The 18,106-nt window shown below is 37.5% G+C and overlaps 1 pseudogene; it reads left to right on the plus strand.

The window, feature by feature from the left end:
* Positions 1-993: 993 nt before the first annotated feature.
* LOC149201596 (uncharacterized) lies at positions 994-8,693 on the plus strand (annotated as a pseudogene).
* Positions 8,694-18,106: the final 9,413 nt, after the last annotated feature.

Consider the following 18,106-nt stretch of genomic DNA (forward strand, 5'->3'; position numbering starts at 1 on the left):
TATGCACCAGATTTTTGTGTAGTATGATAGAGTCCTCATAGGGTGGCTTGTCGGTTTTATTTCGAAACATGTTGGTTGGGTATTAGATATTATTTTTAAAATTGAGATTAAGAATGGTGATTTTAATAACGAAGAAAGAGGAAGATGTTGGGGTTTAATTTTGGTGATACATTTAAGTTGAGAATCAAAATTAGGTATGGATGATAGGTGGCTGGAAAATTTAGTAATAATGTTTAGCGTAAAAGATATGAGGTGGGATTTTACAATTAAGTCAAGGTTATTAAACAATGAAAGTGTGAATAAAGATATGGGTAAACAAATTATTGAGTTTTTGATACGATAATATAAAAGAAAAAACCTACGGGCGAAGATACTAGTAAAATATTTGACAAAGTGTTATAATTATGTATAAGTACTTTGTTTTAATTGTTATTTTAATATGATTTAAATTTAATGTTGTAGTATGTTATTGCACTTGGCATATTTTTTAAAAAGTGAATTATTCTTGTTTAATTGTTGTTTTTTTATTTCTTTTTTATCACTCTTTTTAGTTAGGCCGATAGGCCTTCCTATGCATCAACAATCTTCAACACTTTTAACCTGCTTTGTTGGATCAGGTGAGACACTTTCAATGGTTGATTTGAAGTATGATTGCTTTTTCCAAATATCGTTCGGTTGCCTTACTGCTTTTTCCCATTCTTTTATGTCACTATTGAAGATATTTTTACTGCTTTTTCTCTGTCCGTTGTTGTTGCTATTCTTATTTCGTGGCTTTTGGCCAGCACTGTTCTTCTTCCCTGGATTTACTTGTAATGTTTATTGTAGTTACACATCCAACGATAACAAGAACATGTGAGTTGTAATGGATGCCCTTACAATACATTTAAAGAACGCTAAAAGTTAGCCGTAATTTTTAGATCGACATAAAAATACTTTTCAAGCAGCCAATAGTTCACAGAAGGTTCACACAAGGGCTCTAGTAGATTTCATCAAATGGCATCTCCGCCTGCCATGACCGCCCTCAGTCCTGATAAGATAAACATGAATTCCAATATGCAGAATGCCTGGACTGTACCATCTTATATCAGTGTTAAGAAGATGAAGATGAGAAGAAATCCCCAAAAAAGCAGCAGCATTGTGAGAGCTCAATTGGTATAGTTTCAAGCAAAGAGAAGGATGGATGTTCGGTTCAGACAAGGAGCTAGGAAAGGAGAAGATTATATAAAAGAAACAGAGAGGATAGTGAAGATTACATTTCCAGATTCTTCGAGGGTTAACTATTTGGGTGACAATCTCTGGCGAGCTCATTTGAGGCCTATCACATTCTTCACCTGTTAAGTTATGGTATGTTCTATGCTTATAACAGTTTACTTCTTTTTCTTATTATATTCCACCGATTAGAAATCACATGTACATAAATTAAAGTGCAGATAGAACATTAAATGATCGACAGAAAACAAGCCAAGACAAGAGACACAAGATGTGGCGGCTAGCCAGGGACAAACCCCACAATGTGTGGGGAAACCCTTTGATCAAATATTTTTTTATCTTCAATAATTCAGCAAAGAGAAATAGTACAATAAATCTGATTCATATCAGCAGTAGCAAACCCTAGATCAGTAGCATCAGCATTAGCGGCTTCATTATCAAACTAGGGCAGACCATATCTCACAAACCGACCATCGGATTGACTTCATTCCACCACCAAACGTTTCGGCTTCCAGAGGAGGTTCAGATGAACCTACAAAGCAGTTCCAAAGAGGAGATCTTCTAGGCTACGCAAGTCAATCTTTAATTCTGCAGTTGCAGCTTCAGTTTCAGCAGTTTCCGGCTTCAAACTAGGGCAGTCGATATCTTGCAAACCGTTCGTCGGATTGACTTCATTCCACCACCAAAATTTGCGGCTTTCAGAGGAGGTTCAGATGAACCTACAACGCAGTTCCAAAGAGGAGATCTTCTAGGCCACGCAAGTCAATATTTACTTCTGCAGTTGCAGCTTCAATTCAACAGCTTCCAGCTTCACATGTGTGAGAGAGAGAGAGACCCATTTCAGCGCAGTAGAGAAGAGACTCATATCTGCGCAGTAGAGAGAGAGAGAGAGATGTGATGAGATGAGTGAGTCCAAATGAGGAAAAGTCCTCTTATATTTATACACAACATTGGTGGGTGAATAGATGCGACTGTTGGGCTTCTGAGCCTACATGAGTTGTAGGTCGGCTTGATAATAATTCCATAATCAAAATAAATTCATATCTCCATGAATACTTATCGGAATCGGATGATATTTATATCAATCCTACACCTCTCGACGAGAGGAATCTAATAAAAATATTATCAGCCATGAATAAGATGACCCACATGAAGTTTTGCCTTGGTTTCCAATTTTAACACTCCCTCTCAACCATGGAGAACTTCATCTGCAATCTGTCTATCGGTCGTTACTATTCATCCATCAAATGCACTGCCCTGTACAGCCTAACCCTTGCCCTGCTCTGCTCTATTCTGCCTATTTTGCTTTGCCTTGATCTACCCTGCACTGATCTGTACTGTTTTGCTCTGTCCTGCTTTGCTCTTGCATTGTTCTGTTCTACTCTGTTTTTTTCCGAATTATGAAGAAGAATAAATGATCGAGGATGTATCATACTGACTCAAAGTCAGTCTCAGAGTATGTACCACTGGTCCCAGACCAGTCTCAACCAACTCAAAGTCAGCGTCATAGTGAGTACAACTCCAATGGTCCCAGACCAATATCATCCTCCACTGACTCAAAGTCAGTCTCAGAGTATGTACCACTGATCCCATACCAGTCTCAACTGACCCGAAGTCAGCGTCATAGTATGGTACAACTCCTACCACTAGTCCCTGACTAGTATCATTGATCCCAGATCAATGGAGGTCATCCTAGCGTAGGGAGTACGATAGTTACAACGATGCGTCCATCGATACTACTATGGTCCCTAACTTCATTTCCCTGCTCATTGATCAGATGAGAGGTGCTTCCCATGAGTCTCAGACTGCATGGGTAGGATGCCTCGACAGGAGAACTAATCAATCATGTCCTCACAAGAGAACACATCAATCCTGCTACAATTGCCATGGAGAACACATCAATCCAGGCCTCACAGGAGAACACATCAATCCTGCTACAATTGCCATGGAGAACACATCAATCCAGGCCTCACAGGAGAACACATCAATCCTGCTACAATTGCCATGGAGAACACATCAATCCAGGCCTCACAGGAGAACACATCAATCCTGCTACACAGGAGAGCGAATCATCCTGTTCCACAAGAGAGCGAATCATTTTGTCCCACAAGAGAGCGAATCATCTTGTTCCAGTGTGCACCACCAGGGGAGGGTGAGTCACCCTTGGTCATATGTTGCTCCAGTAGGAACCGCAAGCCCTCAAAGCTCCCAGAGCTCAATGTATGCAACATGCAGGACCCTTGTACAAAGGTTTCTTGCTGACTCCAAGTCATTTGGGAAAATCATAGATTAGATCTTTCCTCAGGGCTTTGACAAGGTGTATCAACATGTACATCATCGTAATGTGATGGAGCTTCCTTGCTCATCGACTTACCATATCCTAGATGATGTCTATCTGCTGGAGCAATTGACGAATACGAGATTCCTCAATAATCGAATCCCACCTCTGGTTGTTACAAAGAATCACAGTGGTATCCAATGTAAATCCAAACAGCTCACTGAAGAGCTTTCGCAACCAGACTACCTCACATGAGGTTATGCTAACAACAATATATCTCGCTTCGGTGGTGCTCAAAGCCACCGACTTCTGCTTCCTGCTCATCCAGGATATCGAAGCATATCCCAAGGTGAAATAGTGCCCGGAAGTGCTCTTACGATCCACCACACTTCCTGCCCAATCAACATCAGTATATCCAAGTAGTCTCACATCTCTGGCAGTGTATCTTAATCCATGAGAGATTGTGTCCTGAAGACATCTCAGAAGATTCTTGGCATCAATCCAGTGAGGCTCAACCAAATATGAGCTCACAATGCTAACTGCAAAACATATGTTCGGATGGAGGTTCACCAAGAACATCAATGCGAATGAGTTTTTGAAACTCAGATGCATTTCCCAAGTCTGGTCCGACATCACTACCATATAACTTCTAAAAGTTAAGATCCTCAAGGTAGTCATAGGCTTGCAGTCCATCATACCGAATCTTTCCAATATATTTACCACATATTTTCCTTGAGATAAGAAAATTTCCCTTTGCTTCTGCCACACTTCAAGTCCTTGGTCCTTCATTTCAAATTCAGAAGCCATCTCCCTCTTACATTTGTGAATGAGAGGGTTTGCACCTGTTAGAAAGAGGTCGTTCACATACAACACCAATATGAGAGGCTTGTCATCTTCAACCTTAAAGTAAAGGTTAGGATTAGCTTCACTCCTAATGAATCCCACCTTCATCAAGTAGCTATCGATCCTTTCATACCATGCTCGGGGTGCTTGCTTCAGCCCATAGAGAGCCTTCTTCAACCTGCATACATGATATTTTCAATCATAAATCTCAAATCCTTCAGGTTGCTCCACATAGACCTCTTCTTTGATAGAACCATGCAAGAATGCGATCTTAACATCCATCTGATGTAGGTTCCATCCTTGTGAAGCCACAAGGGCTATGATCAAGCGGATGGTCGTATATCAGGCAATAGGTGCAAATATCATAGTCTATACCTCCCTTCTGGGATAAACCACGAGCAACAAAATGAACCTTATACTTTTCCATACTTCCATTTGTTGCATGCTTTATCTTGTAAAGCCATTTTGAAGTAACAATTGTCTTGTCCAGGGTCTGGGAACTACTTCCCAGACATCATTCTCCATAATAGACTCATATTCTATGGTCATAGCATCCTTCCATAGTTAATGCTTGATGACATCTAAGAATTATGAGGGTTCATTTTGTATGATCGTGCTCAAGATGGTCAGGTATCCCTGATACCTGTTAAGTTTCTTACTTTGATGGAAGGTTCCTCAGGGTGCAGCATATCCTTCAGCATCATCAAGTATCCCCCTAAGCCATGAAGGCCTCTTCCTAGAAGAGGAAGGCTCATGTGGATGTGGATCAATCGGATCCATGGGTTCTTCTACATCAGGCATTGATTCATCATCCTTTTCTTTCGGTTCCCTGGTGTCGGCTTCTTGAGAGCTCCTCAAAATCGGAAGATTGATCACCTTGCTGAGAGCCATATCTTCGTCAAAGGTGACATCATGACTAATCACGACTTCGCTTTGACCGGTGGTGAACATTTCTTCAGGAGTTTAGGAACCCAATGCTTGATGAGGGCATCGATTTTGTACATATAGGGCGGTGATTGTAGTTTCAGCCCATAGAAACTTTGGAAGTCTTTGATCATGTAGCATGGCTCGGACAGCTTCCATAATCGTATGGTTCTTCCTTCCTGCCACCCCATTTTTCTCAGGAGTATGTGGTGTAGTAGTCTCCCTCTTAATGCCAGCCTCAGATATGCCTGAGTGAACCAACTGTAATATATCGAAGGTCTTGCTTTGGCTTGAGGGGAATGGTCCCCTTTTGAGCTTTCCTTCGGCACATCCCGGACATACACCTTCTTTCTCTACTTGGAATTCGGGCATCCCTGTCACCATTTGTTTTACACCAAGTAGAGCTTTGTAATGAAGGTTGGAAAACCTCTGATGTCAAAGTTCGGACTGAAGAGTTGTGTCACAAGACATGACACCTAGCGAACTTCCATCGACCTGATATAATGAATCAACACTAAACCCAAGAGTAAAGGCATATTTAACATTATTTTTCCATATACATACCTTGCCATTGCTGAAGGTTACCTTGTAGCCTTTGTCTTCCATTGCCAAGATGGACACTAGGTTCCTTTTGAGGTCAGGTGCATTTAATACATCCTAGAATTTCTAGCCTTCTTGAATGCTTGTCCTCTTCCTTGATTCCCAGCTCTCCTCTTACCTTTGCTGTTGAATTTGTCATTCCTTTGATTGCCATCAGAGGGATTTCGAGTTGCACCACTGCATATTGTACCATGCTTCTCTAATCATGATTATCATCATGCTGCCCATGTCCATGATTTTATCCATCATAATGCTGCTCAAACTAGTGTGCATCATCATCATGCTATCCTATATGTCCATGATCTCATGTTTCCCTTTATGTCCATGATCTCATTAATCATGATGCTCATGATTTCATACATAGTGACTTGCTTTATCGCAAATGTAACATCGTCGTTTTCTTCTAGCCTTAGGTCCAACCTTTCCTTTTGATTTAGTCACGGAAGTATTTCTTTTCTTTGCATGAGAAGAAAAGGCAGTAGGAGGACCTTTAGGCAAGGGCATTTCTTGCACTTCTTCCCTTGTTTCTTCTTGAATGCATCTAGCCATTAATTCCTCAAAACCAGGAATTACATTATAGTTCAAAAGAGTAGTCCTGAACACATACCATTCAGATGGTAATCCTCCAAGAGTTGTGAGTGCCATTTCTCTGTCAGTAATAGTTTCCCCAATAGATAGGAGATCGTTCTTAATCTCGGTGATTCTTAAGAAGTATGCTTGCATACTTTCATCTTTACCCTTAATGCTTACCCTCAACTTATTTCTAAGAAACAAAACTTGATTTGCATTATGAACCTTAAATAAACTCACCAGTCTATCGTAGATTTCCTTGGAGGTGTCCAGTTCAGAGATGTAGGCCACCAAGTGCTTGTCAATAGAGCCTCGGATGATCTTCTATTGTTTTGACTTCTCCATTTTTCCATTTGTTCTGGGCAGCAACAGATGCATTTGATGAAGGCTCAACAATATTGCCTCTTACATGGTCCAGCACTCCTTGATCTTCAAGGGTTAGATCGATAGACATCTTCCATCCGTGATAGTCAGCTTTCTCACGGAGCTTGTCTTCGGCAAGAAAGAGTGTTGAGGACCCCATAGTTCTTTTAGGATAGCCTTGCCAATCTTCTCTTCAATGATTGCTCGTGCTCTTGCTTGGGCTTTGTCTTCACCTCAGCTCTGATACCATGTTAAGTTATGGTATGTTATATGCTTATAACAATTTACTTCTTTTTCTTATTATATTCCACCGATTAGCAATCACATGTACATAAAGTAAAGTGCAGATAGAACATTAAATGATCGACAGAAAACAAGCCAAGACAAGAGACACAAGATGTGGTGGCTAGCCAGGGACAAACCCCACAATGTGTGGGGAAACCCTTTGATCAAATCTTCTTTTATATTCAATAATTTAGCAGAGAGAAATAGTACAATAAATCTGATTCATATCAGCAGTAGCAAACCCTAGATCAGTAGCATCAGCATTAGCGGCTTCATTATCAAACTAGGGCAGACCATATCTCACAAACCGACCGTCGGATTGACTTCATTCCACCACCAAAAGTTTCAGCTTCCAGAGGAGGTTCAGATGAACCTACAGTGCAGTTCCAAAGAGGATATCTTCTAGGCCACGCAAGTCAATCTTTAATTCTGCAGTTGCAGCTTCAGTTTCAGCAGTTTCCGGCTTCAAACTAGGGCAGTCGATATCTTGCAAACCGTTCGTCGGATTGACTTCATTCCACCACCAAAAGTTGCGGCTTTCAGAGGAGGTTCAGATGAACCTATAGTGCAGTTCCAAAGAGGAGATCTTCTAGGCCACGCAAGTCAATATTTACTTCTGCAGTTGCAGCTTCAATTCAACAGCTTTCGGCTTCACATGTGTGAGAGAGAGAGACCCATTTCAGCGCAGTAGAGAAGAGACTCATATCTGCGCAGTAAAGAGAGAGAGATGTGATGAGATGAGTGAGTCCAAATGAGGAAAATTCCTCTTATATTTATACACAATGTTGGTGGGTGAATAGATGTGACTGTTGGGCTTCTGAGCCTACATGAGTTGTAGGTCGGCTTGATAATAATTCCATAATCAAAATAAATTCATATCTCCATGAATACTTATCGGAATCGGATGATCTTTATATCAATCCTACACCTCTCGACGAGAGGAATCTAATAAAAATATTATCAACCATGAATAAGATGACCCACATGAATTTTTGCCTTGGTTGCCAATTTTAACATCATTGTTACGGCCATCCCCTTCTGTGATGTCAAGTGAGTTCATTCATGTTTAAAAGCTTCTTAAACATCACCCAGTTTCAATTTCTTTGTTTTTTCATCTTTTGAAAGCGACCAAATGTAATATCTACATGGGGTTCTTTTCAAATTTGGAATTATTGTAAGCTATTTCTGTGAAAAATCTGCGTTGCAGGGTTTTACACACAAACAACTCCCTCCAATTAGCATCCAATAGATTGATTTTAGATATAAAAGTTCTTCCAGGTCAGAATAATGGATTCGATTTCCAATTTAATTTGCAAGGAGAGCTTCTTGTACACAGGGAGTCATCTTTGGTTTTAGAAAGTGAGCAGACTCCCAGCTTCAGAGGGTGGGTTACAATGGGGTTAGATGCGAATCTTCCATTACCCTTCTCTTTGATGCCAGATTATATTGTTCTCCCGGTTGGGAATGGTATCTTGGATCAAATTTTAGGGGCCATGGAGAGAGAATTGTCTTCCAGAATTATAAGGGATTACAACATTTGGTGCCATGTTTCGACTCAGCTAACTGGTACAGTTCCACAACTGTCCGCTCCATGAGTTTTTTACTTTTCTAAATTCTGAGTTTGAGCATATCACTATTTGTTATTTTAGTGAATATAATGTATGTAAATCGAATGTTAATAGAGGTTAAATATTTTTTGTACTTTTGAATCAGAGAAAAAAGTCGGTCGAAAAACATTGAAGTTAAAATATTAGTTAGTCCCATGAATAACACAGATACATCTCAGGTTAACGTATTTGATATCAAGAAATTGAATGACATGGCCTTGGAGTGTTGGTGATGTTCTTCTGTTTTCCATTTAATGCTACAATAGTTTTAGCTTTTTTATATCTATAAAAACATTAGATCTCTTCTGATGCAAATTTGATGCACCGAGATTTCGTTTTGAACATTTTAAAAAGTTTCAGACAGCATTCAGTACATTTCTAAGTTTTGCATTACATTCTAAAATGATTAAAAAAGATAGAACATTTTAAAAAGTTTCAGACAACATTCCGTCGGTATATTTTTAAGTTTTGCATTACATTTTAAAATGATTAAAAAAATAGCTAGATGTTAGGGTGGTTTAGATAAATTTGATTCGGTCGAGTTGACTTGTGGTTTTCATGTTTTATGTTTATTTTTTTTCATCCAAAGGTGGCAAAACCTATCAAACTCAGGGGTCAAACCAACAGTGAGGACAGTCATCTCTGGCTGCTATCCACGAATGTAGGTTTGACTCATCACTGTTATCAAGGAAAACCACACCACCTGTAATAACTCGATGGTGGTCTGTAAGGGAGCAGGCTTCCACTCATGCCAGATGCCTCTGGGTCTTCGGCCATTAACCTGTTTCCTTACGTCGGAGGAAGACGAGCTCTTAGCCAAGCAGAAGCAGTTTTATGGCATACTCCAGGCTGACATGTTTTATGTTTATAACAATTCATAGTTTTATTTATGGTATTATTCTCTAATATAATTTATTTCAAAACTCAACAAAATCAATGATGATTATTCCCAACGGGTATTAAAATCAAACAATAGTGTCTTTAAACACATCTAGTTCTCTCCATGTTTTATAAAATCAAACAATAGTGTCTTTAAACACATCTAGTTCTCTCCATGTTTTATAATCCTAACACTAACGCCAAGATAAGATAAGTTTGCAATATCTTACTACTCATAATTCAGTTGCTATATCTTACTACTCATAATTTCATTATTTTGGCACTGTGTAATCGATATTTTCGAAACCAGTTTGTGTGTTATCTATCTCTCCTTAAATTCAGAGTTTAAGGTCAAACTAAATGCAGATATATTATGATCTCATTGACATAAAACATATCAATATATTTTTATTTTACTTCACGTTTGGTGAAAGTCCATGGAAGCCAATATATCCCTTCAAGGATTTATTTTATTTTGGGCAATTTATTGACTAGGTTTAGTTTGAATGATTGAATTATTATAATATTTATTATTTTGAATCAAAATACAATTCTTTCAATTTAACATTTCTATTGGCCTCTCTTTGCACCTTTTGGGGCAATTGCTAGTTTAATTTAGTTATCTAGTCTCCATTCTTTTCGATAAGTCTTGGCCACTTCCATCCTTTGCTCTGTGACCTTGCTTTTTACCTTTTTGGGTATTCCTTCCATTTGTTTCTTTGAATTTTATGTATTTGTGGAACATTGCACATAATTTTTTCATTAGCGAGTTTTGTTTCATTCTTCTCCAAGAGTTTGCTAGTTTCCTATGGAACTAAATGCTATTTCTTTTGCTTTTCAGTCCATCATGATGCATTTTCCTTGTCCATTTTCTCTAGATTGAATGCAATTCTCTTAGTTTACGGTTTTATTTTCTCACCTTGATTCTTCAACTCCTCTCAAAATCCTTGGTTCCCCCTGGAACTTGATTTTGTTCACATTTCCCTTATATTTTCACTTTTGTTCATGGAGATTTTGCTTACCTCTTGGAGGCCTTGCTCCTCTCTTTTGTTTTCTAGGATCTTTGGGTCTCTCATGTTTGCACCTTTGCTTTATTTTGTAGGTCTAGGAGTGAAGTGACTTGGTGACGCCCATGGCTTCTATTACAACATCTAGCACCCCAAGCTAAGAGTATTTTTGCATGAGAATTCATGTTCTTCGCCATTTTCGTAGAGTCCTCCCCATGTTTTCTTGAGATAATAGTGAGAAGTTCCCATTCAAGGAGGTTAAATTTGAATTCTCACCATTAACCTTTTGTTCATGGTTTGAAACCTAGTGTTCTTGCACAATGTCATTGTTCTCCTTTAATTCCCATTTTACTTTGGCTACCTTTATCTCTTGTTTGCAACCCTTGTTCCACCACCATCTTTTATTTCAATCTCCTTCTTTGTTTCATTTTCCTTGGCTTGGAACATGGAACGATGCAGAAGGAGGAGATTGCCCTTGCATCCCACAATTTGAAAAGGAGGATTGGCATGTTAGAAGTTCGAGGTTCCACATGCTTGACTCTAAGGGCACTTTGGGGATTCCCCTTCTTTTTTTTGCTTGGTCTTGGATCTAGAATTTTATTTTATAATTATATCTTCTTGGTCATAAATTATCATTTCATTTTCTTTGCATGGAGTTTGGAGAGACTTACCCTTATATTATGGATGTTTATGACAAACATAGGTGCATAACAAGTCCTTACATATTTGTATATTTTGTTTTGTGTATTTTCTATTTGGATTATTTACCACTTGCTATAAATTGGATTATCATCCAAGTTCTACCAATCTACCTATCCCTAACTCATTTTCCTAGTTTAATTATTTGTATTTTACAAAAGCAAATCAATGACCTTGAAAGAAACATTATTGCCACTAATCTCACTAGAGAAAATGACTCAATGAATGGATTTTGTTTTGGGATTTTTCAGTGAATATGGAGGAATTAGATAAATGACACACTTGTTTTTCTTTCAAGTAGCATATGCAAAGCATGTGAAATCCATTGAAACATTCAAATTCTAGTATCATAGCTTAGTAAGCCTTCTCTTTTTGCCCCCTCTTTTATTTGTTCTAAGCTTAGCATCATATATTATGTAGTTCAAGCTAGCTCTCAAGCCATCCACCTTCTTTCAGGGGAGATACATAGTTTGTCAACTAACATAGTTTGTCAACTAACATTGTTTGTCAACTAAACTATTTGTTAATTTTTTTGTTACTTTGTCCTGATCCCACATCGAGTGCCAAGTTGGTTCATTGTTTCAGTGGTTCTTTGTAGGTCAAATCACCAATTTATGAGCTATATTTAGTCTTCCTTACAGAAGATCATCCACTCTTGCCTCCTTTTTCTTTTCCTTTCATGGGATAATATTCTTCTCGTCACAATTCTTTTACCCCACCTTTTCAATGATGATTCTTCCTTGATTCCTAACTAGGCCTTTGTCCATTGTTGAATCTTTAGTATCTCTTTAAGTGTCTATAGAGTCTCTCTTGAACCTATGTTGGATCTCTCTTTTTTATTTTTTCTCCAAACCCATATTCTCACTTGGCCTTACCCCTATGAATGTCACTTCTTGGCTCTTGACTTCCTCTCTCTGTAGAATTTTCCATGAATTTCCACTTTTGCTACAAAATCCCAAGTTTCAATCTTATCTTCCATTTTTAATTTTTCTATGTTACTAGTGGTTTGTGTAATGAAGCGGCCTAGAAACCTCTTTTTTATAGGCAACATTACATTCTCCAATCAATAGTAATATCCTAGAACCTTATAAAACCTTAGTTTGCAATATTGCCTACATCAAGCCTCTTGTTTTCTCCTCTTGACTCTTTTATTTTTTCATTGTTTTCTTTAGTGGGTTCATTGGGGGATGGAGAAACTTATCATTTTCATGGGACTCCTCTCATGTGAGAGGCCCTTAGATATAAATAACTAAACATTTCTAAGTTGGAAAATGAAAAAAGAATTAAGGGATCCTCCTAAGTAATGGTGTAAATAGTTATGTCTCCTTGTGATCTCATAGTATATTTGAAACCTAAAGCTGAAATGCTCTTATGTCTCAATTCTTTTAAATAATTGGCATAACCTACCCATTAACATAATTTGATGATTGGAATTTACACATAATTGGTGAGAAATTACCTCAATTGTTCTAATAGGTTTTTAAGGGCATATTATTACTGATGGTGAATGTAGTTAGGAATTCTCATCCTTTCCTGTTGTTCAAGGTCCCCTATCAATTTCTTTCTATATAGTCATGCACCCTTTATTCATGAATGTTATATAGTTGGACTTTCATCATTCTCACATGGTTAATATCTTGGGATATTATGCAACTTTGGTTTCCCATGCTACCTCCATTAACTCTTTCTCCCCTCTTTTTTATTTTCCTTTTTGGTTTTCCTTTTCTTGCAATAGGTTTCTCACTTGCATTGTGGTGTACCCCACCCTAGTGATCTTTTTACTAAAAGCCTTTCTATATTCTATTTCTTTGTCCTTTTTTCATCCCAGTCCCTTCAAACAACTCTACCTTACTCTTCCCTTACAATCATTTTTTTCTTTTCAATGTCCCCCTATTTTGGTGTAGTTAGTGTAAACTATTTCATTTCTAGCATTTTCCATTGAAGTTTCTTGCCTTTTCCTTTTATATTTTCTTTTCCATGATTCATTCTTATTTGTAGGCTACAATGGGTTTGTGGTTTATGTGTGCCAAACTATACTTTAGTTCTTTGCTCTTTTGTTTTGTTTTTCTCTCATCACTTCTTTCTCTCCATGCCTCAACCATAAGCCTCCCTACTTTAGCTTCATTTCTTGGATTTATCTTGATGCTTCTTGTCACCACCTCTAGTGCCTTGGGGGCAAGTTTTCTTCTCCCTTTCACTTTTATTTTTTCCAATGGCAAAACTTTGGTTCTTTTCTTAAGTGTTTATGTGGAAACTTGGGGGCTTGGTGTTTTCTCCTGTTTAATTTGACCTCTTTAACTCCATTTCCATGTCTCAATTCTCATTTTTGCCACATCTCTTCCTCTCTTTGGCGTCACTATGATTGTTTTTGGCTTTCCATCTTCCCATTTTGGTCTCCCAATGCCATTTTTTTCACCTCTCAACCTCCCTTTAGACTCTTATCCGTTCTTTTTGGCCTTTGCATATCCTTCTTGGAATTTTGGCCTCCTTTTGAATTTTGTTAGTTTGAACCCTCTTCTACTCTTAATATAATGCTTGTTTAGATACTTGTGGTGTTGTACTATAGGCCTAGTGGTGGGCCGGTTGCAGGTGTTAAGGATAATCGTTCAAAACTAGAAACTACTTCTTCAAGTTCGGGTGGAACTTCTTCTCGGTTTTCCTTTGAAATATCAGTCATCAACCTCCAAATTTAGCTCTTCTGCTAAAATAACAGACTTATTTAATTTACCCGGTATATGGCAAAACTTCAAATTTTCCACGGAACCAAAAGTAATTAATACCCCAGTTCATAACCTTATCGCGTCCGAAATTTAAATCAACTCACATGCATCTTCTAACGTGATAACCGTCAACTTTGACCCCTTCAAGCAAACGATCATGATTAACTGAGCTATTAACTCAGTTTTATAAATTATCGAGTCCGATTTTGGAATTAACGTCTACGCTTGTTGGCACATGATGACCATTAGATTTGTTGGATTTGTCCGATCGGACGATTCTGATTTTCATCTGGGTTTCTTGCGAATTTGTCAGGTTTCCTCGTTCCTCTAGACTTAGCACTTCTGCCAAGTTTATTTTTCATCTGTCAGATTCAGGATATTGCTGACTAATTCTTCGGGATTCGACCATTCATGCACAACATTCATGAAGATACAAAGAGATTCCAAATTTTACATTCCAATCCTCCTTAGCCAAAATCCCATTCTACTAATTCAAAATTTACATAAATACCTGTACATACAACAATCAGATCCTAAATCAATGGATCGAATCTGCCTAATCCTAGATAATATCTAATTTACATAATATTCTCCTCAAGAATCTCAACTAAGCCTAAATACTTGGATTAATAAAAGATAATTCAAATCCCTGAATTCTACCTCAAATCCTATCTAGAAAGCTTTGTAAAGTGACAGCGAAAGGATCCCACTCCTTTGCTTGTAAACTTTTTTTGTATTTTTGGAGTAAAATTTGAAGTCTTTTGTCTTCAAGCATCATGCTCCTGCATCAGACTCCTGAGGACAAAATTCTTCAAGGGCTCCTGTCCATGAGCTCTTCTACAGAAGTTCCCAACTTCTGTAGCATGCAATCTGTCATCCAAATAGCATCGGCAATGGTTTGATCCTTCCACTTGATCAAATACTCAAAATACTCATGTCCTCTTGTCTTTTTAAACAATCTCTTATCTAAAATCTTTTCTGGCTGCAATGCCTTTGCATTCAGTTTTTCATTGAAATAAGCTACATGTCTGTCCTCCTGACTTAAAACAACGCCAATAGCTTCTCCACTAGCATCACATTTGACTTGAAAAGGTTTATTAAAATCAAACAAAATTAAAATAGGTTTTTTAGTGATCTATCTTTTCAACAGCTGGAAGTTCTTTTTTGCGTCAACAGTCCATTTAAATGGTTGTTTAGCCTTCTTTATAGTGTCAATAATAAAAGCATTGATCTTACTAAAATTCCTTATGAATTTTCTATAAAAACTAGCAAGACTATGAAAACTTCTTACCTCAAAAACACTTTTCAATGAAGGCCACTCTATGATTGTCTTTATCTTCTCTGGATCCATCTTTAATCCATCAGCAGAAACAACAAAGCCCAAATATACCAACTCTTCCTTCATGAATGAACATTTTTTTAAATTTAGCAGTAACTTTTCTTGTTGCAGCTTTTGTAAGACATTATTTAGATGTCTCATATGTTCCTCTTTAGATCCGCTGTAAACTAATATATCATCCAAATATACTATTACAAATTTACTAATAAATTCTTCTAACACTTCATTCATAAGCCTCATAAATGTAGTAGGAGCATTTGATAACCCAAAAGGAATTACCATCCATTCATACAGTCTTGCATTTTTTTTAAAAGCAATTTTCCATTCATCTCCTTCTCTAATCCTTATTTGATGATAACCACTTTTTAAATCCAACTTTATAAAATATCTTGCTCCACTTAAACAATCCATCAAATCTTCAATTCTAGGTAAAGGAAATCTGTACCTGATTGTTATTTTGTTGATTGCTCTTGAATCAGTGCACATTCTCCAACCTCCATCTTTCTTTGGACTCGACACTGTTGGCACTGCACAAGGACTCAAACTCTCTATAATCAATCCATTATCTAACAATTCTTGAACCTATTTTTTGATTCCTTCATTTTCTGTGGGAGTCATCCTGTAAGCTGCTTTATTTGGCAGATTTGTCCCTGGACTAAAATCTATATGATGACTGATTTTTTTAATGGGTGGTAACTCATTAGGAAAATCATCTACAATGATGTCACAATAATTTTCCAGCATCTCTTGAATTTCAATTGGCAAATCATAAATTTTAGTAGAAGTAGTTATTACCTTTGGTTTGCAAATCAATGCAAAATTTACCTCATTCTCTTCAATTTGCTCCAAGTATTCTTTTCCACTCAGCAATAGTCTTTGGATTAGATTTTCTTGATGCATCCTCTTCTTCCATAGGCAGCAATGTATGAATAACACCATCTTTACCAAATTTTTATGTGTTCTTTTTCCCATCATGCATAGCTCCTTTGTCATACTGCCAAAGTCTTCACAGCAATATGTGACACACATCCATAGGCATCACATCACACAGAATTTTGTCTTTGTAGCTACCCAATTGCAACTCCACTTCACACTATTCTTTCACTAACAACTGATGTCCTTTTTGAAGCCATGACACCTTGTAAGGTGATGGATGTTTCTTTGTCTTCAATTTCAACTTTTCCACCACTTATGTGGAGACCAAATTATCGGTGCTACCACTATCAATTACATTTGACAACATTTTCCTTGAACCTTGCACACAGTCTTGAACAAAGTCTTTCTCTGCGCTGGTTCAACAACTTCCTTTGTTGGCTTTAACAAAACTTTGTTAACTACCAAAGATTCCCCTTTCTCTGGTACATTTTCTTCTTCTGGCACCTTTGCTGCTTCCTCTTCAGTCTGAGCAACAATTATATTTCTCTGATTTGTCCCTGCGTTTTCTGGGCACTCATAGGCTCTGTGTAGATCAGTGCAAAACAAGTGCGGAATATCAACATGCAAAAGGAAAAACAAACAAGCATGGAGATTCGCCAAAACGATGACCACTAATGGGCAAAAATAAGAAAACGAATACAACATTTGTAAAAGGTGAACAACAGACCGAGCCAACACTTGTACAAGCTAATATACATTAAAAATCCAACAACCATGAAAAGAAACAAACAAAAAAACACTCACAGAAGCCAAATGACAAAAATGACAAAAGACGACAAAAGCAAAACTCACCCAGAAAAGCGCTGCAAACTTCATTGAAGGCTCCTTGATCTCCTTGGGAATGCTAGAGCTCTAAGATCGAATGTACAAATGAGCCATAGGGGTGTCCATTATATAGATCTATATCGATTAGGGTTTATGACCCACATGCTTAAAATCAAGGAAAAAGTGACACTTGGTGGAAAGTTCCAAAAATATTAAGTGTGCCACCTTCAGGAAACTAATTAGTGAATCCCTTTTTTCTAGGGATGTTTTTTGTTTTTTTGCTTTTTCAGGAAACTTGCATGCACACTGCCAAGAAGGGTTGCACAATTCCTGAGGACTGGGATGCATTGCGTAGTTTCTGAGCTCAAGGGATGCTTTGTGCAATTTCCATCATCAAGGCTAAGTTGCCATCCAAAATTGCATAGTTTTCATGCTCAAAGATGGCCTACCCAAAATAATTGTGCAGTTTCTGGAGGCAAGCCCAGCAATGCTGCAAGGTCAAGTCAAGAGTTAGCTTGTGTTTAAAAGATATCAAACCGGGATCATTACATTACAAGCGAAGCATGTAAAGATAAGTCTCGATCATAACTAGAATACTTGACGACAGTAAAAGATAAGCTCTTGTGGATGGAAGGAAGGCTCCAAAATCGAAGCATGGAAAAAAATTTGGAGGGTGGTTGTAGTAGCTACAACATGCTCGAACCTGTACAAGGGTCATAAATTTAATAAATTATAGATAATAAATTAATAATTATAAAAAATTTAAAATGATAAATTATATTGTTTATTATTTAATGAATTCAAAAATTAATTGGATTTTTATTATTATTTAACTTGTTGCACTTCTTGGTATGTTTTTTTCAAATACACTCTAGTTGCACTTGCATCGAGAGGAGCTACATGTTTGGCTGAACATTCCAATGGAAAGCCTTTGGAAATTAGGTACTCTGCCACCATAGCTTCTCCACCATGCATCTACAACAAATAAGATAAACATAAGAAAAAAATTGAAATTTGAAAGTTCAAGCAAAGTATGAAGAAACAATGAAATTTGAAAATTAAATAAACTAAAGCTTACCTGG

Source organism: Pinus tabuliformis, chromosome 2_1 (assembly GCF_031772625.1).
Source record: "Pinus tabuliformis cultivar Carrire ecotype Pingquan chromosome 2_1, CPIR1, whole genome shotgun sequence".
NCBI lineage: Eukaryota > Viridiplantae > Streptophyta > Pinopsida > Pinales > Pinaceae > Pinus > Pinus tabuliformis.